This window comes from Thamnophis elegans, chromosome 2 (genome assembly GCF_009769535.1).
Source record: "Thamnophis elegans isolate rThaEle1 chromosome 2, rThaEle1.pri, whole genome shotgun sequence".
NCBI classification, from domain to species: domain Eukaryota; kingdom Metazoa; phylum Chordata; class Lepidosauria; order Squamata; family Colubridae; genus Thamnophis; species Thamnophis elegans.
In genome coordinates this window covers 120296382-120324296 of record NC_045542.1, presented here as the reverse complement: position 1 = coordinate 120324296, position 27915 = coordinate 120296382, and the positions used below count along the sequence as shown (strand labels likewise).

The following is a 27915-nucleotide window of genomic DNA, read 5'->3' as shown; positions in this document are numbered from 1 at the left end:
CCTGTTCCCAGTGTGTCCATGTACAGAGTTGCCAGATGAAAAGAACAGCTAAAGAAGAGGGGTCAACTTGGGAGTAAGGCCCCAGGGGAACGATGAATGGCCCCTTCCAGAGGAAATAAAAGGGGAGTGAAAGGGGAGTGGAGTTTGCAGGAGACAATTCGCTTAATTGGTTTATGACTCTCCGAGTCTCCTTGCCAAGTTTTGCAGATATCGGCCTGTCAGCTCTCCAAGCCAGATAAGGTCTGTGACTGTAAATCCTCCCTCGAAATACTTTGCTGGATGTGAATGAGCAGAATTCACAGCAAATTAATTAAAGGGTTTTTTGTCAGGACAAGAAGTTTGCTTCATGCTCTTGGGAAGCCTAGGTCAGAACAGTTTCTTATATACAAACAGAAAGTAGGGGTCTTGACATTTTCCACTTGACGTTCACATCTCAATAGGACACTGAGCAGGTACAAATCAGCCGCATATCTACATCATAGGTAAGGTGATGCTTATACCAAAGCATGTCCCTCTCAGTGATTTGCTTCGGCTTCCTTTCCTAGCGTCCATGCCCAATTCTAGGCATCCTGTAGCCTGGCAGAATGACCGTCTTCCCTGCTACGAACTTGAAATACTCAGGATGCTTATGTGAGGCTCAGCTTTTGCCAAGGGAGTCAGCAATTCCATTGCATAAGTTCCATAAATAATTTTCATTCATTTCAACCGCCTGGGCAGGGAAGAATGGCTACTACGTCTTTGTTCATTCCACCTGTCTCAGCAGGAAGGAATAGCCAGAATGTCTGGCTATAAAGAAAAGAGGGCCGAAGGATTTGAAGAGAAGTGAAAGGAGGAGATGGAACGCTTTAGCCTGTGCCAGCTTCTTGCTGGATTTATTGTGCTGAGCTAATTAGCCTTTGATTTCCTGGCTTCGTATCTTTCCATGACTTCTAGCATCTAGCTTTTCCCAGCAGGAACCTGTGCAAAAAAAAAAGAGTATTCATAAGCAGATCCGATCTTATATTTCAGGGAAGGTGAAGAATAATAAAAGAAGCAATGATGACAAAACGCTGTGATGCAGAAACAGGATCAGAATGTCCCATTCAGAGCTTGGTACCATGTAGAACTCAATGAACGAGGTAGATAGAAGGCCTCTTCTTTAATATTCCTAACCAAGATGGTGTTACTTCTTCTCTTATGCAAGTGCCAGACGTTGCCATACAAATGGGCTTCTTCTGCAACTAATGAGGGGCCTTTCTACTAGAGGGAGCATAGCAAATACCAGAATCTCTCTTTGTGAGCAACCCCATCCCAAAGGTGCTTTTTTTCAAGAGGCAACTGGACTTTCTTTGAAGATGTTTTGCTTCTCATCCAAGAAGCTTCTTCTGCTTTGACATGATAGTGGGGAATGGAAGGATTTATATCCTTGCAGATAGCTGGTCATTTGCATCCTTTAAGAGGATCGTCGAAGCATTTGCAGGCTTCTCTGCAGAAAATAGTTGCCTCCTGAAAAAGCACCTTTGGGACAACCATGACCTGGATGACTGAGAATCTCTACAGACTTTTTAGCTATACAATTTGGGATGAACACTCTTTGAATGGTGTGGGAGTAGGAATGGGTTTCCAGGGGAAAAAATTGCAAGCTACAGGAAGGAGGAGCACTACTTGGGTGACCCTGAGGGCACAGACAAGCCTCCAAGTACTTCAATGATGCTAAAAGATGATGCTAAAAGAATATGCAAATGACCAGCTGTCTGCAAGGAGTATAAATCCTTCCATTCCCCGCTTTCCTGTCAGAGCTGAAGAAGCTGCTTGGATGAGAAGGGAAACATCTTCAAAGAGAAACCAGAAAGTCCAGTTGCCTCTTGAAAAAAGCACCTTTGGGACAACCATGACCTGCATGACTGAGAATCTCCATCTCACCATTAATTCTCTTGAGGTTCCTATTCCTGTGCTCCCCACATCTAGCACAGGTTTGATAGAATTAAATAGGCGGTCTTAGACTCTCATCTTGGTAGCTTGGAAGGGAATTTCTCTGTATGGGATTTAAATGACAATGTGTCATTTCATTTGCTTATTCCAAGTAGGCAGTTATTTACTTAATTATCTATCAAATTTATATACCGCACCAAAGATGACTCAAGAATCAAAAATAACACAGCATAAACAAAAAAATGTGCAACATAAAATAACTTATTCATACATTTTATAAATGCAAAAATACACATTATAGGAGAGGGAGGAAAAAAATAGTCGCTTCAACTGTGGAGCCATCTGAGCAGGTACCTGGGAACCCCGGACTCGACCACATAGCCTGGTCTTAAGGACTTTTTAGAATACCAAAAGGGATGGAGATAATTTAATTTCTAAATGAGTCTGCACATTGCATTTGCTCAACTGTGCTGGAAATGATAGTCACAAGTCTTATTCATGTAATGTCCTTGCTGAGAATAATCAAGGTTTGTCCTAATGCTCCTTTTGCAATCTCACACTTCCTAGCTTTTTAATCCTTAATTTTCCCTTTTTCATCACTGTAACATAGTAATGGAATACATACAGTGGTGAAATTCAATTTTTTTTACTACCGGTTCTATGGGCTTGACTTGGTGGGTATGGTGTGGCTTGATGGGTGTAGCTTGGTGGGCGTGACAGGGGAATGATACTGCAAAATCTCCATTCCCACCCCACTCTGGGGTCAGCCAGAGGTGGCATTTGCCGGTTCTCTGAACTACTAAAAATTTCCGCTACCGGTTCTCCAGAACATGTCAGAACCTGCGAGCTGCACTGGCTACCTGTCGATCTCCGGATACGCTTCAAGGTGCTACTTGCCACCCATAAAGCCCTCCATGGTAGTGGATCTGGGTACTTGAGACACCTACTGCCGATTACCTCCACGCGACCTATCAGATCTCACCGATTAGGCCTCCTCCGAGTTCCATCTGCTGGCCAGTGCCGACTGGCGACCACGCGGAGGAGAGCCTTCTCGGTAGCAGCTCCGACCCTATGGAACGATCTCCCCGTGGAGATTCGTACCCTCACCACCCTCCAGACCTTCCGCATAGCACTTAAAACCTGGCTATCCCGTCAGGCCTGGGACTAAGATTGTAACCCGCCCGAATGGTATGAATGTTGTGTTCTTAAAATTGTATTGTTCTATATGTCTAAAGTTTGTTTCTCCCCCTTCCCTTTTTAAGTTGTAAGCCACCCTGAGTCCCCCCAGCGAAAAGGGCGGCATATAAATTTAATAAAATACAAAAAATACAAATACCTGCTGGATTTCACCCCTGAATGCATGGATAACCTTGAGGAAGGGGGAGTGGAGATGCTGCCTAGCAAACAAGAGAGATAGAATCCTGCAATCATTCAATAATGAAAGAAAGAGACTTAGGAAAAACTCAACCTAATGGAGTCTAGCAATTAAAAATAGTGGACAGGAAATCTGGACTTTTTCACTTACAAGATTCTGTTAATGTAGCTTTACAATAAAGCAGATTTAGATCATCTAGTCATTTCTCTCTGGTTTACCCAGGAAGGCCAACATCTGCATTACCCAGGAAGAAAAACACATTCTCGGAACATACAAGCAAACATCTGTGTTTGGGTACCAACATTTCAAGCACATCCATGACTCCTCTTAGAGATATCTCTCTCTTGACCAGACTTTATTCTTTATTTTCCTTGGGTCCCCACCCCCTTTTAAATTCATAGATTTTTCAGTGGCTTTCACTCATTATTGGTGTTATTGTATTTCATCAATTTTACTGTGAACCGTTTTGAGTTGTGATTGCATGGCATGGGCATGGTTGTTGCAAGGAAAAATGGGAGAACAGAATGCTGTGGACCCCACTCTGAGCTTCTGAATAAAAGCTGTGATATATATCAGATAGATGGATAAATAGAAAATTTGTAATGTAACTGAACTTTCCACTATGGTTGCCAATGGAATACCAAGTTTCTTAATAATTTTGGGGCATTAGTTGCTTGCCAGCCCCTGAGGGTAGCTTCCCAAACATTATGTTTATGTAATACTGTGCATGCTCTTCATCTGGCTTTAGTCTTTTAGACAGTACCCTGAAACTGCATGCATGATACAGTCATCTGGACTTAAACTCCCTTATTTATGTGTTTCAATCCATCCCAGTTATACTTTACTACAATTTTTCTTTTAGTTCCCAGCATTCTCCCATCCAGCAACTTTCTCTACACTGTATAAGAAGAGATACTTTGCATCAGCAGTAGAATTAAATCACAAGACTTTCACATTGGGAATGTCTTGGAGAACCCTGCTGACATTTGTCGGTGGAAAGCAATATTTGTAAAATTAAAAACAAATTCTGTAGAAAGTTGACTTCTTCCGTGCATATTTTTTTCATAACAAGACTGTCTGCCTCACATATTTCATTCTTGCACACAAAATTGCTATCTCCTTGCTTCGTCTCTCCAAGGACGGCATTGCGTTTTTTAATTTTATTTTCAATACTTTTATTATTTGCTGTAGATAAAAAGCACAATAAAAACATACAAGAATGATAAAGGAAAAGGAAAAGAAAGGAAAAACTTCATCCTCTTTTAGACTATGTAACATTATAAAGTAGCTCATTTTTTGTGCAAGAAATGAACAGTACTTTGACAATATTTATGTTATGTGTTATATGTAGATTAATAAAATCAAGAAACAAATGTTTGGTTGGCTCTGCATTACCGATTGTTTCCTCAAATATAGGACATCCAGCTATGACATAACAATGTTGTGGTGATTTAACATGTGGATGATATATACTCTTTAACACATTTTAGTTTGAAATACTTTTTGAAATAGCCTTGCATTTCCTGACCTTATCTCCTTCAGATGTTTTTATTTTCAACTATTATAATTGCCAGACACTATGCTTATGCTAGTTGGGGTATATAATAAAATCTATTGTATCTAAAAAGTGCTAGAGTAAAGCAAAATAAAGCTATACGTTTCATAATTATTTCACGGAAGGAATGTTAACACTGAGATGTCCTCCTTCGTTGTCCAAAATGGCTTGTGCCTAATTTGTTCACAGTGTTCTCCATTATTATCATTTCTCAAATCTTCTTTAAATGATTGATTTTTAAACATGCATGTCCATATTTAATCTCTTACTTTCTGTCCAATTCACTTTCCCTAGTAAAATGAGCGCTAAGAACCATTGCAAATTCTGATTGACCCATCCTTAGTATGTGGTATTTATAGAATCCCAAACTTTGAATATGGGAATGGGGTCAGCCTGCACCTTCTGCATGAATCCAAAATAAGCATCCCCAAAAGATGGAGACTCTACTTGTATCCATTCAATGATATGGGGTCCATGGTTCCACCACAAAACCGTGTTCGACTAAAGGGTGCTCGACGAAACCGCGTAGATGACATCATCACAGCGCGACAACAGCGCAGAGAAAAAAGCACGCTGTAAACGCTAAACCTAAAATTCAAGATTAATCTTTTATTACATTTTCCTTTTCCTTTATACAATCACTTAAATACTGTGCAGTTAAAAAAAAGAAGCAATAAACAACTCATAACACTTCTATCCTACATACACCCTTCCTTCTACCCCTCCAACTTTCATTTCTCCCTTCCAACAATCCCCTCTTCTACTTCCCCTCCCCCTCAGCCATTCCTTTCTCCCCTTCCCACCATCTCACCCTCCTTACATTCCCTTCTCACTCCCTCTTAATTCCCCCCTCTTCTTTCCCTCTACACCTCGCTTCGGTGTATTTCTAGTATTCATTGGTCTATTTGTTTTGTACTAAAACAAAAGGAAAATAAAAGGAAAAGAAAGAAGAAAAGAAAAAAAGAAAAAAAAAGCAACAGTATCCAAGTGCATTCATTGTTCTGAAAATTGAGTCTATACTTCCACCCTCCCCCCCACCCACCCCCTGAACCCCCCTCCCTGACCCCCTTCCAACTTCCCAGGTCCCATTCCCGGCATCGTTCTTTATCAAGCAAAGTCTGGAGTATATTGAAACCAAATAGATTAGAAGTTACAAAATAATAAAAAAAAAAAAATAGAGAACAAAAAAGAAAAGAATAATAAAAAGAAAAAAAGGGGGGAAACCCCCCCCCAAGAAAGAGAAGTCAATATACTCTCTAACATTAAACTCAGCTTCTCATTATTTTTAAAATCTTAAACAATGTCTTTACCCGCTTCCGCATATAAATTTTATACCTCCCATCCTGCCTTTACCCGTGTCCACATATATATTTTATCCTCATCCATTGCTCCTCTCATATTTACTCCACCCTCGTGTAGACTCTCCAGATAATCTTTCTTAACCTTGTATTTAAATAACAATTTATACAAAAATCAGCTTACATTCTGGATCAAGGTAATCTAATTGAACTTTCACTACCCTTCCATCTACCCCACGCCACCCGACTCCATTCATCCCAAACCACAATCCAAGAAAACTACGATCTCCGCTCTCCTCGCCCCAAAGAATAGATCATGCGCAGTTTAAATTAAGATTCAAACAAGTCTTATATAAGTCCCATACAATATATGTCCAAATTCAGCACCGCTTCTTTCAGTCTCAATATCTCTTCATCGGTATACAGCTTTGTCATTTTATACCAGACAGGAGTCCTGAAATTTTATTCAAATTAAAAATTTAAGAAGTATTTTAAAGGCATAGCTGGATCTTTATTCTTTACTCTTCTGCCCTTCCGGAAAGGGAAAGCAACACCCTCCGCCTTGTAGCCACGTGTCCCGCTGCTTATCTTCTCCTTCTCCTTGTCTTTCTCCAAGTCCGGGTGGATCAGGAAGTCCCGCCTTCAGAGTTTTGTAGTAAAAATCTCGGGCTTCGCAAACAGAATTGAGACGATATTTTTGGTTCTAAAATGTGACTGTGATACCAGATGGCACTTCCCATTTATATTGTATCTGAGAATCTCTGAGTTTTTCAGTTAAGAAAGTGTAGTCTCTCCTTGCTCTTAATATTTGAGATGGTATTTCTTTAAAAACAATCAAGTCCTGTCCATCGATTCGCAGCCTGTTATTGTAGAACTTCTGTATTATCGCATTTCTGGATTCTCTTGTGGTGAAATATATAATTATGTCCCTCGGAAGCTGTCGTTGTTTTGCTACACACGAGTTCTGGCGATAAATTTTTTGAATCTCCTAATCAAAGTTAAATCCCGGACTTCCCACCGAACGTCTGAAAGCCTCAAAAAAGGTCTGTTTCAAATTCTCCTGTTCCTTTTCACGCAATCCTAACGCTAAACCTAAAATTAACACCTAAACCTAACCCCCCTAAACCTAATCCTAAACCTAACCCTAAACCTAACCCTTAACCTAACCCTAAACCTAACCCTTAACCTAACGCTAAACCTAATCCTAACCCTTAGCCTAACCCTAAACCTAACCCTAACTCTTAACCTAACCCTAAACCTAACCCTTACCTTAACTTGAATCGGCTTGCTTTCAAAGTGCTATTTAAAGCGCCCTTCTTTCTCCGCGCTCGCTGTTGTTGCCCTGTTGATGACATCAGCGATGCGGTTTAATCGGGCGCGCTTTAATCAAGCGCGGTTTTGTCGTGCCACGGGGGTCCACCACTTCTCTGTGTAATTGGCTCCATTGACAAACAATTCTTAACATTTATTGAGACGCTATCTTCCCATGTCTTAATGTCATCCTCTTGCTGTTTATTTGTTCCACAACCATTGCCAGAGGCCAAAAATATGGAATAGGGAAATGGAACATTACAACATCAGAATGAGGTGTCAAGAGAGTTTACGTCTTAGTCATTTAATTTGCTTTAAGTGCTCCCAATTTCCCATCTCTCTCTTAATAGGAAAAAAATAAAGCAGTGATTCCCTGAGCATACAGATAATTTACTCTGTATGATTTTATGATGCTGGGAATATGCTGCTTTGTAGCTTACAAACTGGTCTGAACATTGACAACAAAGTGATAAAAATCACTCTGAACGTTACTAAAACATCATTTTTCTTTTAACTTGCCAGGACAATTAAATAATTTAATTACATGTGAACAGAATGGCAATGCTGATACTGATCTGTATAGTTAGCAATGCAGTATATCTTGAAACATTTTGAACATTCAGTTCTTATTCTCACCTTTTCTATTTCAGCAATAATTCATCTCTCTGTCCCTAAGGTCCCAGGACTGAACCTTTCATTACCCTTAGATCATTCAATAACTTGACAGTCAATAAGTAGCTTAACCTCCTGCAGCTGGGCTCCATGACAAAAAAAAAATGCAGAATGCTGAGAGATATTTTAGCAAAGCTAATGATGACCATAAAACAACAATTTGTCAGCTCAAAGAGAACTTAATGAGATTTCTCTAGCATGGATTTAGGTTGGTTTTTTTTTAAAGAACAGAATAATGCAATTTAAGACTAAGTTAAAAGATAGATGGTATGTGTTCAATTGGCTCTTATTATAACTCCTAGATTTACACAGACTGACCAATCTTTGACTCCTAGTGTTGCTAAACGGTAGTCATGGAATCCTTCACCATACACCTTGGTGATATGGGCTGCTGAGAACTATAATTCAATCTTGCCACTGACACTGCTGACTGGGAACTATGGAAGTTGTAATCTAATACATTGAAAGTGCTGAAAAAGAGATAGGAAAGGTTAGTCTACATAAAAGGTAGAGCGGAAGAAAGAGATATGTGAGGTTATTATGGTTGGTGGCTAACTTGTGGCTTTTATTATAAGGCTTGTCTCTTTTCATGTGAAATTGATACTCTGCTTGCTGGCTTGTTGTGGTCATCCCAAGCTGAAACTCTCCAATATTGAATGGTCAGATTTTTGCTGTTTATTAATGGTTTTTTTTTCCTAACAAAAGTCAGAGTAAGCATTTTGGATACACAAATCCTATCTTTGTTAAAAAGAACAAAGAAGAACAAAAAGAACAAAAATGAACAATGATTCTTTTTTGTCACTCCTTCCAAGACAGCACAGGAATGTTTGCATAGTATTCAGGTATTTTAATTATAAAAATGGGACAGAAGATTTGCATGAATAGGCAGCTAGTCTAGGTCAGTTGAATTATTACAAAGTGATGGGGAAGGCAGACAAAGAGGTTACTGAAACCTTACTTGAGTATGGAAGATAAAGAACAAGGGCTAGAGAAATTCTTTGATTTCAAAGTAACATGGGGAAGAGCAACCAACCAACATATAGCTTTTAAGATAAAGATAACACAGACACACACAGACAGACAGACACACACACACACACATATTAGTCATACACTAATATTAGTCACACACACACACACACACACACACACACATGTATGACTAACTGCCAATAATTTATGGAGGATGGCTAAGGGCACCCCCTCCTCTTCATTAATCTTTTACTCTTGTTCATCTTTTAATTTTGATTTCTTACTTTTAACTTGTAAATGTTAATCTTATTTAAATTTAAAACATTTTATTCTTGTTTTTTATATTATTTTATTATGTTTTTTCCAAGTCACCCGGAGTCTCTTAGGTGAGACAGGCAGTGTAGAAATTTGATATAAATAAACAAACTGACTGGAGGCTCAGGACCCTTAGAATAGTGCTGGATACTTTGCAGAGAAATTTGTTCTTTCTTGACACTTCCTGGAAAGGAAGAAAGAAACTTGCTAACTTGTCTTTCACAGTAGAACTCTACTTCTAGCTAGCTTTTCTTCTCCTGGAAGAAAACATGTGGAAAAATATAATTAAAAAGCATAAGTGAATTAAGGTAGGTGACAACAGAACTCCCATAAATAGCCAGTATTATAAGGGAACCATGACTTGGTTCCCTTATAATACTGAACTAAACTTCTCATTCCTATTTAATCTAGCATATTTTCTGGATCCAGCCAGTAACCTTAATGGCTGAGAGAGAATCTAATATGCAGGCCTTCCCATTCCCCCTGTACTTGATATTAGTACAAAATAGTATTATAACTGCTGTGAACCACTGTGAAATCCCCATTGAGATGTTAAGTGAATACTCCAGTCACCTTCATTCACACTCAGTGATGAACATATGACCACAGAGGAATAGGTACTAATCACATACTGAATAGAGGAAGGAGCCTCTTCAAGATGAAATTATGCAGATGAACATATTAGCTAATGAGTTTTTACATTATTCAACAAGGCTCCGCTGGGAATGACAGGCAGCAAAGCATTGGAGAGTTGTTCAAGTCATGTTGAGCATTCAAGAATCTGAGATCTAAATTGTTGCAGTTACAAAGATCAGTTCCCACCTTACAGACCAGCACATGATATCGGTTTAGATATCAGCAATGGGACATGCCCAAATATGCCCACGGCAGAGGCATCCACAGGGAGCAGGGCTCAAATGATGTAAGCAACATCACACCATCATAACATAAGATCTTTCCCTTTCATAGGTGTGTTGTGTTGTGATGACACATGCATGTTTGAAATTGCCAGCTCTTCAAAGTAAACCCAATCTGATAACAGGCAAGAAATATAATATTTTATTAACAACATAATTTTTTTTTTTTTAAACAGAACTTTTTTATTTTTCTTTAAAAAAAAACACAAATATGTCATCATTTGTCAATCATTAAAACATTGAAGTACATTTTTTTTGTTGTATGTGCCCCTCCCTCCCTCCACCCCCCCCACCCCCCCTCCTCCTTCCCCCCCCCCCGACTTCCCAGAACCCGTACACGGTATGGATTTTTAACTAACACAGTCTAAAATCTATTGAGAAAAAAGAAATAAAGAAATTAATGACATTCTAGATTGACCTTAGCTTCTTCTTACTGAACTGACTTTTGACAGTTTAAATCATTTCTGATCTTAAGCATAGGCTAACTGGAATTTCTTAGTCCCGTATTTATTTTGTATATAGTCAATCCATTTTTTCCAGTCTTGTTTATATATCTCATTTGAATGATCTTTGAGATATGCCGATATTTTAGCCATCTCGGCTAAGTTTGTTACTTTCAATGTCCATTCTTGGATTGTAGGCAAGTCTTCCTTCTTCCAATATTGCGCCACCAACAGTCTTGCTGCAGTTATCAGGTGCAGAGTCAAATTGGTCTCTACCACTGTAAAGTCAGTACATATACCTAGTAAAAATAACTGAGGACTAAACTTTATCCTTCTTTTAAAAACATTTTGCATGACCCACCATATTTTTATCCAAAATGCCTTAACCTTTTGGCAGGTCCACCATATATGATAATATGTAGCATCGAGAGAACCACACCTCCAACATTTAGGCTGTACATTCGGATACATAGAAGCCAACTTTTTAGGATCTAAATGCCATCTATAGAACATCTTGTAAAAATTTTCTCTCAGATTTTGAGCTTGTGTAAATTTCACATTTCTTACCCAGATTCTTTCCCATGTATCCAACATTATTGGTTCCTCAATATTTTGAGCCCATTTTATCATACAATCTTTAACTAATTCTGTTTCCGAATCCATCTGTATTAATACATTATATATCCTCTTTATATGCATTAAGCTTTGATCTCTTATTTGTTTAAACAGATTATCCTCAACTTGAATAAAACCAATTTTTTGATCTATTTTCCACCTAGCCTGTAATTGCCCATACTGGAACCATGTTTGAACTACCTTCTCCTCTTTTAATACCTCTAAAGATTTTAATTGTAATACCCCCCTTTCCGAGGTAAGAAGCTGTCTGTAGGTAATTCTGTGCTGTTTTTGTGCTGTTTTCATATTTTCAATTGCGTGTCTAGGAATTGCCCACATGGGTAACTTGTCATTTAATTTATATTGGTATTTCTTCCAGACCCGCAATAAAGCATTTCTTAAAATATGACTTTTAAAGTTCTTATCCAATTTTTTGTTGAATAACAGGTAAGCATGCCAACCAAATACCAGATCGTGTCCCTCAATGTTCAATATTCTATCATTGGTTAAGTGAATCCAATCACTAATTACAGATAATGCCACTGCATCATAATATAGTTTTAAATTAGGTAGCTTCAATCCTCCTCTCTCACGTACATCTTGCATTATTTTCATCTTTACCCTCAGCTTCTTTCCTGCCCACACAAATTTATTGATACCCTTCTGCCATTCTAAAAGGTTCGCATCTTTTTTAAGTATAGGTAACATTTGGAAGAGAAATAAAAATTTTGGTAAAATGTTCATTTTCACTGCCGCTATCCTACTCAGCAAAGATAAGTGCAATTTCTCCCATTTTTTCATCTCTGTCTGTATGCTATGCCAAAGTGGTTCATAATTATGCTTATATAATTTCCCATTTGAAGTTAAAATGTTAACTCCAAGATATTTGACTTTTTTAACTACCTCACATCCTAGCATCAATCCTAATTCTTCCTTTTGTTTAATATTCATATTTATAGCTAATATTTTGGTTTTTCCTAAGTTTATTTTAAAGCCCGACACTTGACCATATTGATTAATCATATTCATTAAAACCATACTGGATTCCTGCGGTTGTTCCAATATTATGACCAAATCATCCGCAAAAGCGCGGACTCTATATTCTTGCTGCCTAATCTTGATCCCTTTTAAACCATCCAAGCCCCGTATTTTATTCAACAATACTTCCAAAGTTATAATAAACAATAATGGGGACAAAGGACAGCCCTGTCTTGTACCTTTTCCAATTTGAAAAGAGTCTGTTAAACTTCCATTGACTATGATTTGTGCTGTTTGCTGTTGGTATATTGCTTTAATTGACTGTAAAAAATTATCTCCTATCTGCATTTTTTGCAATATCTTCAACAGAAATTGCCAGTTAACTCGATCAAAGGCCTTCTCAGCATCCAAAAATATAAACGCAGCAGGGATCTGGTTGTTCTTTCCCAAATATTCTAATGCATTAATAATTAATCTAACATTACTTTTCATCTGTCTCCCTTGTATAAAACCTGTTTGGTCCGTATGTATCAATTGTTGAGTGACCAACATTAACCTATTTGCTAATATTTTAGTAAAAATTTTATAATCTACATTCAGTAATGAAATAGGTCTATAATTTTTGGGTTGAGTAGTATCTTGATCTTCTTTGGGTATCAAAGATATAAACGCTGTCTTCCAAGATGGAGGGACTTTACCTTCCGTTTGAATCATATTAAATAATTCTCTAAGAGGTTCTACCATTTCTAACTGTAAGTTTTTATAGTAAACTGCTGTCAAGCCATCTGTACCTGGTGCTTTCCCTGACTTTAATTGCTTAATTACCTGCAGGATTTCCCCCGAGGTTATTGGTTGATTCAGTTTTTGCCTGTGTTCTTCTCTAACTGAAGGTATTTTCTCTTTGTCTAAATATTTGTCTATGTCTAAACCATTAATTTTATCCCCTTTATATAGTTCTGTAAAAAATTCCCCGAAAGCCTTTTGAATCTCTTCCTGTTGAAACACCTCCTTCCCTCTGTAAATCAGTTTAGATATATTTCGAGTTTTCCTTTTTTTCCTAATCTGATAAGCTAACCATCTGCCAGGTTTGTTTGCATTACAAAAAGTATTGTGTTTTGCATATAATAGATTAGTAGCCACCTGGTCAGAGATCAACATGTCAAATTGAGATTTTAATATGTTAATAGCTTCCTTAACCTTTGTATCGTCTGGGTTCATTGTTAACTCGAGCTCTTTTCTCTTAATTTCCTCTTCCAGTTCTGTTCGTTTTAACCCTTGCTTATTTCTATGTGTTTTATTTATATTCATCAAAACTCCTCTCATATACGCTTTGCTTGCGTCCCATACAAATTCCATCGATGTACCCTTATTCATATTCAAAACAAAATATTCAGATAGTAATTTTTTACAATCATTAATATACTTTTCATATCTAAATAAGTTTTCATTCAATCTCCAAGACCTTCTTGCCTGCACTACCCTTCCCAACTCCATCCAAACTGGGTTATGGTCCGAAAGGATCCTAGCTGCAATCTTTGTTTTCTTGACCCTAGAAAGCAAATCATTAGTGGTTAGAATAAAATCAATCCTTGAGAGGGATTGATGCCTGTCCGAGAAGAAAGTGAAGTCACATTCCTCTGCATTTCTTTCTCGCCAAATATCTCTCAATTCAAAATCATCCATAATGTCAAAGAAAGATTTGGGTAACTTTGCTCGCATCTTGGTATTTAGGCGGGAAATCTTCTTATCTCTCTTAGTGTCTATCACTCCATTCCAGTCACCCAATAGTATACAGGAACTATAGTCCCACTGTACTAATTTAGCATGAAGATTTCTATAGAATCTATCTTGCTGTTGATTGGGAGCATAAATTCCCAAAAGTAATGTCTTTTTCCCTTCTAAGATTAAGTCTAAAGCAATATAGCAATAGCAATAGCAGTAGACTTATATACCGCTTCATAGGCCTTTCAGGCCTCTCTAAGCGGTTTACAGAGAGTCAGCATATTGCCCCCAACAATCTGGGTCCTCATTTTACCCACCTCGGAAGGATGGAAGGCTGAGTCAACCCTGAGCTGGTGAGATTTGAACCGCTGACCTGCTGATCTAGCAGTAGCCTGCAGTGCTGCATTTAACCACTGCGCCACCTTGGCTCTTCCGAATATATATCTTCCGAAGGGATCTGCTTCTATTAATTCAGCTTTCATATCTTTTCTTAAGTATACAACTATACCATTCTTCTTTTCCATAGCAGAAGCTGCAAAATGTTGACCAAGTTTTGAGTTGATCAAATATTTTTGATCAGTTGACTTGATATGAGTTTCTTGCAAACAAATTACATCGTTCTTAAACTGTTTGAGATAATGAAATATTTTCTTCCTCTTCTGTGGAGAGTTCAGTCCGTTGACATTCCATGTTAAAATCTTAGTTGTCATCTTTGGTTGGTTGAAGCATTTTTAGAGCTTCCTGCACGGCCTGTTTAACCTTAGGTCTAGCTTCTCCCATTGCTTCCAGATTTGTTGTTGTAGATCCTTGATCGATGGCCGATGATTGTTGATGCTGTTGCTTTTTAGCTTGTTTCTCCATACGTCTAGTAGTCATGCGGCTAGGTCTTGGTTCCATAGCACCTTGCACTTCTAGAGAAGAGAGATGCTCCATCTTATCTGGTAGTTGTGTAGTTTGCTGTCTATCCTGTCCTTCTTGTGGTCTTTCTCTAGGTCCAGATGGTGCAGGGTGTCCGGCCTTCAATATATTATAATAAAAATCTCGGGCTTTCCATACAGAGTTGAGGCGGTATCTTTGCTTATCAAATGTAAATATGATGCCAAATGGTGCATCCCATCTATACTGTATCTGACGATTTCTGAGTTCTTCGACCAAAAAAGCGTAGTCTCTCCTGGCTCTTAACATTTGAGGTGGTATCTCTTTCAAACAACCAGGTCTTGACCGCCAATTTGAAGCTTAGTGTTATAAGATGCTTGCAGTACCATATTTCTAAACTCTCTTGTAGTAAAGTATATAACGATGTCTCGAGGAAGCTGCTTCTGCTTTGCCAGCCAGGAGTTAACGCGGTAAGCTTTGTCAATTTGCCAGTCTTGATTGGTCCTTGGTCTTCCCATCAGGCGGTCAAAAGCTTCCGATAGGATCTGTTTCAGGTTCTCCTGTTTCTCCTCACGCAGCCCCCTTACTCTTAATGCGAACTCCATTTGTCGGTACTGTATCATAATAATTTCTTTTTCAGCATTTTCCACTTTTTGTTCCACCACCTCTGTTTTCACTGTCAAGTTAGCATTGGCATCATTAAGAACCTCTAGAGTATCTTCCACTCCAGAAATATGTTCTGTTAATACAGTTACAAGACTCAGCATGTCGTCTCTAATTTTATCAACCTTAGCATCAAATTTCTCATACAGCTCCTGTTTAAGTCCTTTTATTTCACTTTTAATTTCTTCTTTCATTTCTTTTATTTCCTCTTTTCTCTCCTGCTTTACCACCTCTCTATTATCTCTAAACTTATCTTCCATTTTAATTGTCTGTGCATTAAGAGCCTCGCTTAGATTACTCAGGAAAAATTCTTTCGTTAACACATCCCCAGCAGGGGGTGTAGGAAGCAGAGGCTGCAGCTTTGTGCCAGGCACTGAGGATGTGCCCCTGGAAGTAGAGGGTGACGACTTCAAGTTAATATTTGGTTTTGAGGCCATTTCAAAATTTATCTGCCTGCAGTTAATAAAACTCTATTGCCTGAATATGCGGCTTTAAGTAAAGAGGCTTTTATTTTGAAGTTTAAGGCTTGGCAAAACTTTCAGTGAGTAAACATTGTAACAAGACCATTCAGCAGATTCATCACCATTTAACTTCCAAATAAGCAAGGTTAATGAAGGAGTAAAATTCTTCTATTGTGAAACCAAAACAAATGATAAGCAATCTCTTTTGTTTTGAATTCTTGTGAGGATTTAGCAAAAAGTGTTCGTTATTACCGGAGAAACCAGCCTGCTCGGCGCCATTTTAGAAGCCTCTGAGTAAATAATTTTTCGGAGGAGAAAAAGAAAAGAAGCTAAAATGTTGATAAACAATTATTGTCCACGCAATAAACGGATTCAGCTCGTGATAAGATTAAATCAAACAAAACTTTGAGCAGAGTGGGGGAGACTTACTTTGTTCCTGCACAGGCAGTTTGAAGTTCCCAGCACGGACAGCCGTTCTGCCTTGGGCTAGCCCCCCTTTCCTTGCAAGCACAAAAGCTGCAAAAATCGAAGAGCATTTGCCAGCAAAACAGTTTCTTCTTTCCTTCTTGCCTGAAGGATAAGAAAACCTGATAAGACGTCAGATGGAAGATCCTCTAAACAGGTACGTAGCCAGGAATTCGGAGGCAGCTGATTTTTTGCTGCCACCACCAGCAAGCTCCTCCCAGGAAGCCCGATTAACAACATAATTTTGAAGGGCCTACATTTCTCTTTACCTCTCTCCTAAATTAAATAAAATCTTCCTATTTTTATGGGATGAATTCATATTTTCTTAATGCCTGTTGTGTCTTTTCTGCATGGTTATCTTCATACTCCTCCACAGAAAGGGGCAGAGCCTCGTATGTACAAAAATAAAATTTGAATTATAATTAATGTGTAAATATTTTGCATGGAGTGCAACAGGCTTTGACTCAACCCAAGCAAGGATGAGTGGCTTTGGGCCTTCTGGTATCAAGGATGTTGTGTCTTTGGTTCTAGCTGGGTGGCACTGCCTTACTGCCAGTGAGCAATGTACTACTACTCCTAGAGTAACAGCTTCCTTTCAAACAAAACAGATGGCCATGGGTAAGAGGGTCTTTGCACACCTTTGAGTTGTGAACCAATTGTGCCCATTCTTAGACTGGAAGGCCTTGCATTTTGCTACCTCTGCCCTTGTGATATTCCATCTGGACCATGCAATGCTCTGTACATGGGGCTACCTGAAGAACATTCAGAAACTTTAACTGATGCAAAATGTGGCAATATGGATCATCAATGGTGCTGTTTACTTGATATATGTTACACCATTACTTTGTGAGTTCTGTTGGTTGTAGTGTGCTTCTGAATGCTGGTTATCACCTTTAAAACTGTTCATGGCTTAGCACCAGTCTCTCCCTAGTTGTTTCTTCCTATCTGATCCATTCTGATAGGATGGGATGCTCCAAATCCCATCAGCAATGGATCCCATTAGCCAGTGTCTACATGTCTCCTCCTACGTAGGAGATCTGCCTTTTCTGATGTGGTGCCTGCCCTATGGAATCACCTCCCCCTGGAGATTAGGTTGGTCCCCACCCACCTGGCCTTTTGTAAGTCCCTAAATACTGGAATCTGGGCCTGGGCCTGGGGCCCCAGGTGTGTGAAGAGTTCTGTCTCCTGGCTATGTTAGCAACTGTCAATTCTAATATCTTCCTCCGTTGCTATGTATTTTAATTTTTGTATTTCTGGTTGTAATTGTTTTTAATCTTATTTCAATATTGTCTGCTGCCCAGAGTCACTTATTGAAATGGATAACTATACAAATTGATAAAACAAATGAATACATTTTCAACAGTTGTATTCAACTCCTGGAAATTTTCCTAACTTAGTGAAAATTTATGAGCTAGTCACTCTATTGTTCCACACAGCAGTTTGATAGTTGTAAAATGCTCGATCAATTTATGCGTGGAGGGCATAATTTGCTCTATTTTTGGAATGTCATGAAAAACACCAAATAATTGAGGCTTTCAAAATGATAGCTTTCAGCTAAGGTTGGCATATATAGCTGATACACTAAAACTTGAATACATGCTTTGAAGGTCCAAGGAACACATCACTGTTTATTATGGTAGAAAGCAAGCATCTATGGCATAGCTCTAGTCTGAATTGGTTTTTGAAAAATTCTAAACTCTTCATTTGTCTCATTGAATCAAAACAGGTATAAACATTGTCCCAGGTTGGAGACAATGGCAAGGGATCCAGAATCTACTAGGGCTGTGATGGTGACTCTATGGCATGCATGCCCCAAATGGCACGCAGATCCATGTCTCCTGGCATGCGCGGTGTCACCCATTCCTCTTCCAGGTTTCTGGAGTGCATGTGCACACAATGATCAGCTGCCTGTCGTGCATGCGCCAGTGCCGGAAACTGGAAGAGCTTGTTTGCCTGAGTGAGCATGTGCTCTGGCCAGCAGATTGTTATGCACACAAGCACGCCTGAAACCTGGAAGAATAGCTAGTGCACCAGAAACCAGAAGTTCCTTTTGGGCGTGCGCATGCACCCTGGGCAGCTCCTCTTCTGTGAGCGCTCCCTTTTCGGCACTCAGTGCCTAAAAGGTTCGCCATCACTGTACTAGGGTTTTTCAAACTAATGTTTTGCTCAACTCCTCCAATGGAATTTGACACAACAGGATTCTGAAGCTGAAACTCTCCAGATGACACAAATAAAGAAAAATCTGATGAAATGTCCCTTGGGATGCCATCCCCAAAGTCAGAGGATTGCAGACTATGTTACTGTACACACAGAGCAACTGAAGATCATTCTTCTTTCAGAACCTGCCAGTTGCCAAGATGGTGAAGTGCAGTCACTAGTTATCTTAGATAGAAAAGAGCTACATCTCATTTATGAGAAAAGGTTTCCTTTATCATTTTCTGGTGCCAAAAGATTTTTACTTTTACTTTTAGGTACCAAGCCAAAATGGCTCCTTTTCTGAGGTGTCCTTGATGCTCCCTGAGCTGGGATGTTTTCTTGCAGACATTGAGGGAGTTGCCCAGGCAAGTATGAGCAAAGCAGCACAACAGGCAATGGTGTGCGTGTGTGCGTCTGGCTCATGGAACAGGGTGGCGGCACGTTCAAGAAGCAGAGCGGCTCTTTACTGCAAGAAGCCTGCAGCCACCGCATCTGTCAGCGCAAGAAGCACCTCCGGGCGCATTGGAAAAAGAGGCTGCAGCTGCAGGCATCTCATGACAAGGGGGGGCGAGAGGTGGGCTGGTGGGGAGCCCAACAGCCATGGCTCAGCCATAGCTGGCTGCCAGAGAAGGCAAGCCATGTGAGGAAGGTAAGGACATGTCATGTGGCGAAAGGAGAGCAGGAGGCCTTTGACAGATCAGGCCAATAAGTAGAAGTAGAAATAGAATAGAAATTCAATTATTTTCCCTACCGGATTCTTTGGGCGTGGCTTGGTGGGGGGTGTCATGTGACTGAGTAGGTATGGCCATTAGTGACATCAAGTTGGCCACACCCTCTCAGTCACAGCCCCCCCCACCAAGCCACGCCCACAGAACCGGGAAAAATGTGAATTTCTATTCTACTTTCATTATCTACCTGCCTCATCAGTGCTAGTAAGGAATGGGGTTTGTACTCAATTTATAAACTCCTTTTCTCTCTAGGGCTCTGGCAGTTTTGAAAGGCCCTGTTGGTTTTACTTATATATTACATGTTTTGCTGTTGTATTACTGGGAATGTTAGCCTTACTTAACCTGGTACACCTTCCTGATGTCTTTGACAAAAACTAACATAATCCCCAGCTGGCGTATACTAGCTGGGAATTATGGAGCTGTGATATCATAGATTTTGGAGTTTGGCCAGAGGCTGATTTAAGCCACCCAACACATTTTGGAGAGCTGCACATATGCCTTTAAGCCTGCAGCAAAGATGATTCTGTGAAGGGAGTGAGTCAGCTGTAGGCAATGAGAGGACAGATGGCAATTCCCTAGGGAATAACAAATTTAATCCAGGACTAATATCACACACATGAACAGCAGCATAAACCTTATGTTCTGGGGCAATGTTCTGTATTAAGATGATCCTCTCTGCCTTAAGCATGGATTTTGATTTTGATTTAGGGAAAAAGAAACACCATGAAAGACTTAAGGTATAAGTCAGAGCAACTTGCCTTTTGGACCTGTAGATTAAAAAAAAAATTGTCATGTTCATTTTGACTTTCTACATAGCAGATCCTATGTAGGAAGGCAGTGACCTATGTAGGATAGCAGTGACCTCTCAGAAGTTGTTGAAGTCCTATTCCTATTAGACAGGGGAATCATATCTACTAGAAATTGCCGAAAACATCTAGAAGCCATTTAGCATTTCCAACCTGGCAACATACTCAATTCTTGATCAATTTGTTGCATCAATCACAGCATAAAAGGTGTCCCCTTAGAGGTTGGCATCATTAACTGCAAAGTGCTGTGTGCAAGCATGAAGGGGGCTGCCCAGTTCTAGGGTGCCTCACTTCTCCCTTTCTTTCCTTGCACCTTTGCCACTTCTCTACATTCAAGCAGTAACAAGTAACATTCCATGGAGTAGTATTCTCCCTATGTCCCACAAGTTAGCCATAAAAAAGAATGAGTACATGGTATGGGATAAGAAGATGGGTAGCCATTGAACCCACTCATCAAGAGGACTGAAATCAACTCAGATCTACTGTAGCCTCAGAAACATAAAGCTTCCTAGGTCCCCAGAGCCTCCTCTTACCATGAAGGCTGAAAATTGACAATGTGGCTGTCTGCAATTTTGAGGCAGGAACATATTCTTAAAAATCTAAAAAGACTTTGCAATACCCAACATCAAGACCTCCCAAGAGCCTGATAAACAGACAAAAATCCTGCTCATCAGCAGGATTACCTGTAGAGAATGCAACTTGATAGAGATATGCAAGGACTGCTTATTTATTTTATTTTGTATATCGTCTGTCTGTCTGTCTGTCTGTCTGTCTGTCTGTCTGTCTATCTATCTATCTATCTATCTATCTATCTATCTATCTATCATGTATATCTACAGTATCTGCCTGTCTATCTATCATGTATCTATATATCTATCTATCATGCATATCTACAGTATCATACTCGCATATGAACTTACTGTAAGTGACATCCCATTCCTAATCCATAGGGTTCAATATGACGTCGGTCCAGCTTTTGCAGCTATAACAGCTTCAACTGTTCTGGGAAGGCTGTCCACAAGCTTTAGGAGTGTGTTTATGGGAATTTTTGACCATTCAAACCGAGGAAATTTCACTACTGGATTTGTTGCACAGATGGCATCCTATCACAGTTCCATGCTGGAATTCACTGAGTTCCTGAGAGCGACCCATTCTTTCACAAATGTTTGTAAAAACAGTCTGCATGCCTAGGTACTTGATTTTATACACCTGTGGCCATGGAAGTGATTGGAATACTTGATTCCGATTATTTGATTAGATCTCATCGATTAGGCCTCCTCCGAGTTCCATCCGCTGGCCAATGCCGACTGGCAACCACGCGGAGGAGAGCCTTCTCGGTGGTAGCTCTGACCCAATGGAATGATCTCCCCATGGAGATTCGTACCCTCACCACCCTCCAGACCTTCCGCACAGCCCTTAGAATCTGGCTATCCCGTCAGGCCTGGGGCTAAAGATTGTAACCCGCCCGAATGGTATGAATGTTGTGTTTTAATCATGTATTGTCTTATATGTAAAAGTCTGTTTTTCCCCCCTTCCTTTGGATTGTGAGCCGCCCTGAGTCCCCCCAGGGAAAAGGGCGGCATATAAATAAACCTTCTAATCTAATCTAATCTAATCTAATCTAATTTGGATGGGTGAGCGAATACTTTTGGCAATATAGTGAATCTATCTATCATCTATCTATCTATCATGTATATCTACAGTATCTATATGTCTGTCTGTCTGTCTGTTTACCTACCTACCTACCTACCTACCTACCTATCTATCTATCTATCTATCTATCTATCTATCTATCTATCTATCTATCTATCTATCATCTATCTATCCTTATATTTCCAATGATGGAACTAGCTAAGAGTATTCAATATAACCAGGAACTCTGTTCTAAAGAAACAAACAATGAGTGAGAGGTCTCATCTACAGCTAAATAAAAAAATCTAGCATTTGAAAAGTGAAACTCAGCCAAAAGGGCTAAGGAAATACCTAACTGTTTGATATTCAAGATACAGTATATCAATTTGTTGATAGCTGCATTATATTATTGCTAACTTGGCATGACCTTGACAATATCTTCACCACCTCCATCTCTCTTATAATTAAAAGCAACCTATTGTTACTATAAATACTATAAATATGGGACAAGTCCCAGAAGTCATGTTGCCATGTAGCTACCAAAACATAAAGCAACTTTTCTCATACAAAGGCTACATAGAGACTTAGAAATGCATGGCTGGGTAAAATCAATAATTAAATACAACATTATTGATATGCAAATATATTTTACATTCAACATCCACAAACTAATTCTAAAAGTTAACATTACTACTGCCATCTATTTAACAGATTTTCCCTTCCATCCTATTTAAAATGATCATTTGCAGGCTGCTGGTGGAAGATTTCTAAGGGCCATGAATTGTTCAAAGATTGACCACCTCTAATGGAAAGTTGAAAACAACCTCTCTCTTAACTGCCATGAAAAGTCATGGAGCCAAATTTTGCATGTGGCCCTTTGCCTCTTGTGAGAGAATATAATCTCCCACTTAAACCTTGTTAAAGGAAATATTTTAACAGCTCTTAATGCTAAAGAACATTCCTCTTTAACCAAGATCTGAACTTTAAGATGCAGCCTTGTGGAAAATCTGCTTAGTATTAACAGTGGTCAAAGTTGGTGCCAACATTTCCCATGATTGAAAATCAAAGAAGAGAAGTGAATTTGATGTAGAAAAAAAGGGGCATGTAAGCATTGAGACATTACACAGCACAGTTAGGGCAGGAGAACATTGGCTGTTATCGAACCACCCTATGCCCAGCCTAGGACAGATATGCTCCAAATATCTGCCCCCACCCCACTTTTTTGCATCATTGAAATGTTTAGAGAATTAAGAGGCAAAATGAGTACTTTAAGCCTTCTGAATAAGGAGCCTATTCAAATCTAAAAAAAAATCTTGAAACTTTGTCTGAGTTAAAACTCCATCCAGTTTGCAGAGAGATTCTGACATGTTATGCAAAGCCTGAGGCAGCTGTCTTATTGACAGGAGTTGCTAATTGACAGGAGTCTCTTTGGGGTCTATGACAATTTGCCATGGCCAACTCACTGCACGACAACTCACCACGGCTAACTTGCTGTGGGACAAGAGTTACACTAATATCAAAGAAATGGTGGAATAGAATCATTAAAGAAAAAATGCAAAAGGAGGAACAGAATGAAAAGTGAATGGCAAAAATTAAAATAATTTTTATTTATTTTAAATAATTAAATAGAATTGTTAAATTGTTCCACAGCAGGTTGTCCCGCAGCGAGTTGGCTGTGGCGAGTTGGCCATGGTCAGTTGATCATGGTGAGTTGGCTACAGCAAGATGACTGTGGCAAGTTGTCCCATTCCCACCTCTTTGTTATGATTAAGTTGTATCACTTTCTAGTGGGTTGAAAAAAAGACTTTGTCAAAAATAGTTTTGGCATTAATCCGTCTCATTCAGTTTGATAAACAAGAATTCCTTTCTTTATTTTTTTTTAAAGGCTGAGAACATTTCAATAAAATTCTCCTGAGTGAAATGCTTATATTTCCTTCTCTGTGGTTAAGGAACCTAAACATCCTGTCTTTCTTGTCTTATCATCTCATTAGCACTTTGCACCTCCTTGAACCCCTCATCGTCGCTGTGTCCCATTAAACCCTTTAAAAAGCTAGCCACAGGGAATGTGTCTTGTGAAGCTTTTTCAGGAGGGGCAGCCAGGGAGGCTGAAGGGTGGTAGAGCTTTCTCTGCCATTTTGTACCAATTCATAAGCTCAAGGGTACCATCAAAAGAAAATCTGCGGTGCTGTGGTGGCACAGTGGTTAAAATGCAGTACTGCAGGCTAATGCTGCCGACTGCCAGGGATTCGATTTTCACCAGCTGAAGATTGACTCAGCCTTCCATCCTTCCAAGGTCGGTAAAATGAGGACCCAGATTGTTGGGGGCAATAGGCAGACTCTGTAAACTGCTGAAAGTGCACTATAAAGCATTGTGAAGTGGTGTATAAGTGCTGTTGCTAACTATAAACATTTTACAGAATCTAAATATGAGGGTTTTTAAAAAAAAAAAAAGAATCCAAAACATCAATCAAAGACTTATTTACAGGGAAAGAAACATTCTAGGAAGCTGCAGGGTGGATTTTGATGCAATCCTTGTTGAAACTGCTCCTGGAAAGAGAAAAAAGCTGATTTTCCCAAGGTTCATGTCCGTCTTCTAGTCACAGTTCAAAGAAAGTCAGTTACATATTTGCAGCAGCCCAAATTTTAAAGTTTAGTCTAGTTGTAATGTAAGCTTTAGTCAACAAAGAAAAAAAAATCCACATTGGACTGAAGCAGATAAATCATTAATTATGTGGACTGTAATTAAAGGAGCTACAAAAAGGAAGAAAAGTTAAGCCATGACAGTGAAATGTTAAAGATCTCAAGAATGAAACAGATACTGTGAAAAAAGGGTGAGGAGAGGAGAAGAAATCAAAAGTTCAATCCCAACAAATTGTGGAGCTCGTAAAGCTCTTTCCTACACACATAAATTTCATATTATCTTCATTTAGGCTCAGCCTCTTACATGCTTTTTATTATTATTACAGATAAGGAGGGATTATGTTGGGTCAGATCAGCCGGATGGCTTTGACCTGAAAATACATTTCCACATAAACAAGACCGGAGAAAACCCCTGTGTACACACAACACCCTTGTCAATAACCTCAGTGGCAACTCATTGAGGTCAACAGGGAAAGGCTGCAAACCTTTGGCCTGACAAATACAACCTGACTACAATATCTCTATTCTTTCCAGATATAGAGAGGGAATCACAAAATAAACATGTCACTGTCTGATTAAGCAATGTCTGGAGGTCAGAATTCTGTAAGTCAAATGGTTCTTGAACTTGGAGGCAATGCATGTCTCATCCAGAAGAGGACATTCAAGACTTCTGGACCCACCTGAGTGGAATGGAGAAAGTGGTGCTCCAATTCATTCAGATTTTTCTCCTACACTGTGATTAATTTATTCTAACATGTATATTTGACAATAGGAAGTTAAGATATATAGGCTGTGATCTGATTTTTTTCATAAATTTGGGATGTAGGAAAAGACTCCTGCAAAAAAAACTGGATATAAAATGAAGGACAGGAGACTGGCTTTTCCCCATCCCAGAGACTTCAGATTTCATCACTACTAGTTAGGGATGAAAGGGACTGTTCTGTAGTTTAAGAACATTCAGAGAATTACAGATGCCCTTACTATTGCTAGAAAAGATCAAAGTGTAAATTCTATAATTAAAAAACACTGTCAGCGTATTGCAAATTGTCACATATTCTACAATGCAGATCTTATTACGTCTTTGATAATAAATCAGGTCAAGAAACTAGTCTGTAATTGCCACCAATAGTATGAATTTAACAAAAGAAAGGCTTCAATACCCTAGAAATTAAATACCACAAATGAAAGCAGAATTATCTCTCTGACCACATTTATAAAGTTTGAATATCTTTCTTTTTAATCTCTGTCATATTGCAAATATTTCTGTTCTTCCATTCTTGCCTCTTCCCTTTGGCATCATCGCTCTGTAAAACTTTCCAAATACCATAAAAGAATGAACACTAATCAATGAATGTAAGCAAAACATTTTCTATCATAGGTTCTACTTGATAATGTTGGCATTTCCCCTCATAAGATACTTTCTTTGTTTTGGAAGCACACCTACAAAGTCTTACAACTGTCTTCTATCATGCTGGGATAAAGAAACTGGCTAAATGCCCTTTATTTTCTGAAATGAGGCCTCAAATCTCAAGTCATTTTCATTTTCTTTTATGGTATTCTACACCATTTCCAGCAGAAATATAGAAAAATGACACCTTCAAAGTACACTGAGAGTTCAAGATCCTTTTGAAGAACTTTTAATTGGGATTTAAGGAGAACATTTTTTTCCTAACAGATTAAAATGTACAGTGGAGGCTGAACCTAAAAACAAAGATACTAAGTCTGCAAAATTTGGCAGAACAAAAGAGTTCCTTTTTTGGAAACCAAGCTCATTTAACACAATATTAAACAATTGTGTTTATCATTCCATGAATATCTAGACTGACAACAATTACAGACGGAGCCAGAGTTTCTGCTTCCTCTCCCCCCCCCCACCCCCCAGCCTTCTAACTTTAAAGATTAAGTAACATTGTCCAATTTATTGTGGAAACATAAAACTTTAAAGAATCACAAGTCTGCAGAAAAATATTTTATAAGTCTCCTGAGATATGTGAGGCTTGGTGGTGTTGTTTTTTTGAGATCTCACTCTAGTAGCCATGGACAACCCACAGCTTTAAATATATATTTTTCCTGCTTACTTACTTACATCCAGATTATAATTCTGTTCCATATGGAAATGGCTTGTTTCCATCATTTTCAGGAAGAAACACCAAAAACTGTAGTTAGTTCTAAAATGTAGTCATTACTTTCTAAAAAATATCTGAAAGCCATTTCACATGCCCAGTTTGCATTCATTAGAGCCGTGATGGCGAACCTATGGCACACAGGTGGCACGTGGAACCATATCGGTGGGCACATAAGCTTAGCTCCAGTTTGCATGCGGGGGCTGGCCAGATGTTTTTCAGGCCTTCTGGGCCCACCAGAAATCAAAAAACAGGCTGGTTTTGGCCTCCAGGGGAGTGGGGAAGGACGTTTTTGCCCTCCCAAAGCTCCTATAAAGGCTCTGGAGCCTGGGGAGAGCAAAAAATGTGTGTTCTGGTCTGACTGGAAGTCAGAAAATGGGCTGTTTCTTACCTCCAGAGGGCCTCCACAGGGCAGGGGGGCGTTTTCGCCTTCCCCAGGTTTCAAGAAAGCCATGCGCACATGCACGGGGCAGCAGGGAGGTTACACGTGCATGTGCAGGAGGCACAGCGTGGGGGCGCATTAAATTATGGAGTTGGGAATGCATGTGCTTTTGGCCCCCAAGGCAAAAAAAGGTTTGCCATCACTGCATTAGAGTCATATATTATAGACTGACTCCCCAAGCTAATATTGTAGCAATATCCCTGATTACCCATAAGCAACAGTTTTGCATATGATCTTATAGTCAACTTTTTAAAAAATGCTACTTCTGAACGTTGATCTGTTTTGCACTCTGCAAGAGATCATTTAAGCCTCACCATTATGATAAGCTGCTCCCAGTCAGGCTAAACCTCCTAATCTACCTAGCCAGAGAGTTCTTAGCACTTCTCCCTTTAATTCAGGTGTAGGGAAAATGGAAAAGAAAGTGCTTTGTGTTTTCCTTCTCAAAGCTCAGAAACACAGAATTTAACAAAGACTGTGTCTGCTCGTAAACACACAACTGTTCTGTCTTGCACACAAGGCAGGTTTTATGATGAGTTTCTTGTTGAAGCAATGAAGCCAGATCTTTAGATGTAAAAACTTTACTAGGGAAAAAAACTCAGAAAAACCAAAGGAAGACAACATTTACACAGAGAGAATTCTATGTAAAGTATGTGCTGTTAATTTAGTTAAAGCATTAACTAATTACTCACTGCCAGCTTGGATAAAATCTTGGGATTCGGCACACGTTCATTTTCATTGCAGAGAGGATTGTTAGAAAGAACATCTGAATTTTCTGATGGTAAGTTGTTAGGAAGGCCCT

At 39.2% G+C, this 27915-nt stretch overlaps 1 long non-coding RNA gene across 1 annotated transcript; it reads right to left on the bottom strand.

The window, feature by feature from the left end:
- Nucleotides 1–332: 332 nt before the first annotated feature.
- Nucleotides 333–27915, bottom strand: LOC116502720. Its single transcript, XR_004254583.1, has 3 exons — nucleotides 27806–27915; nucleotides 3248–3308; nucleotides 333–957 (listed from the first exon to the last, which is right to left on the bottom strand). It is a non-coding gene; the product is annotated as an uncharacterized LOC116502720 (long non-coding RNA).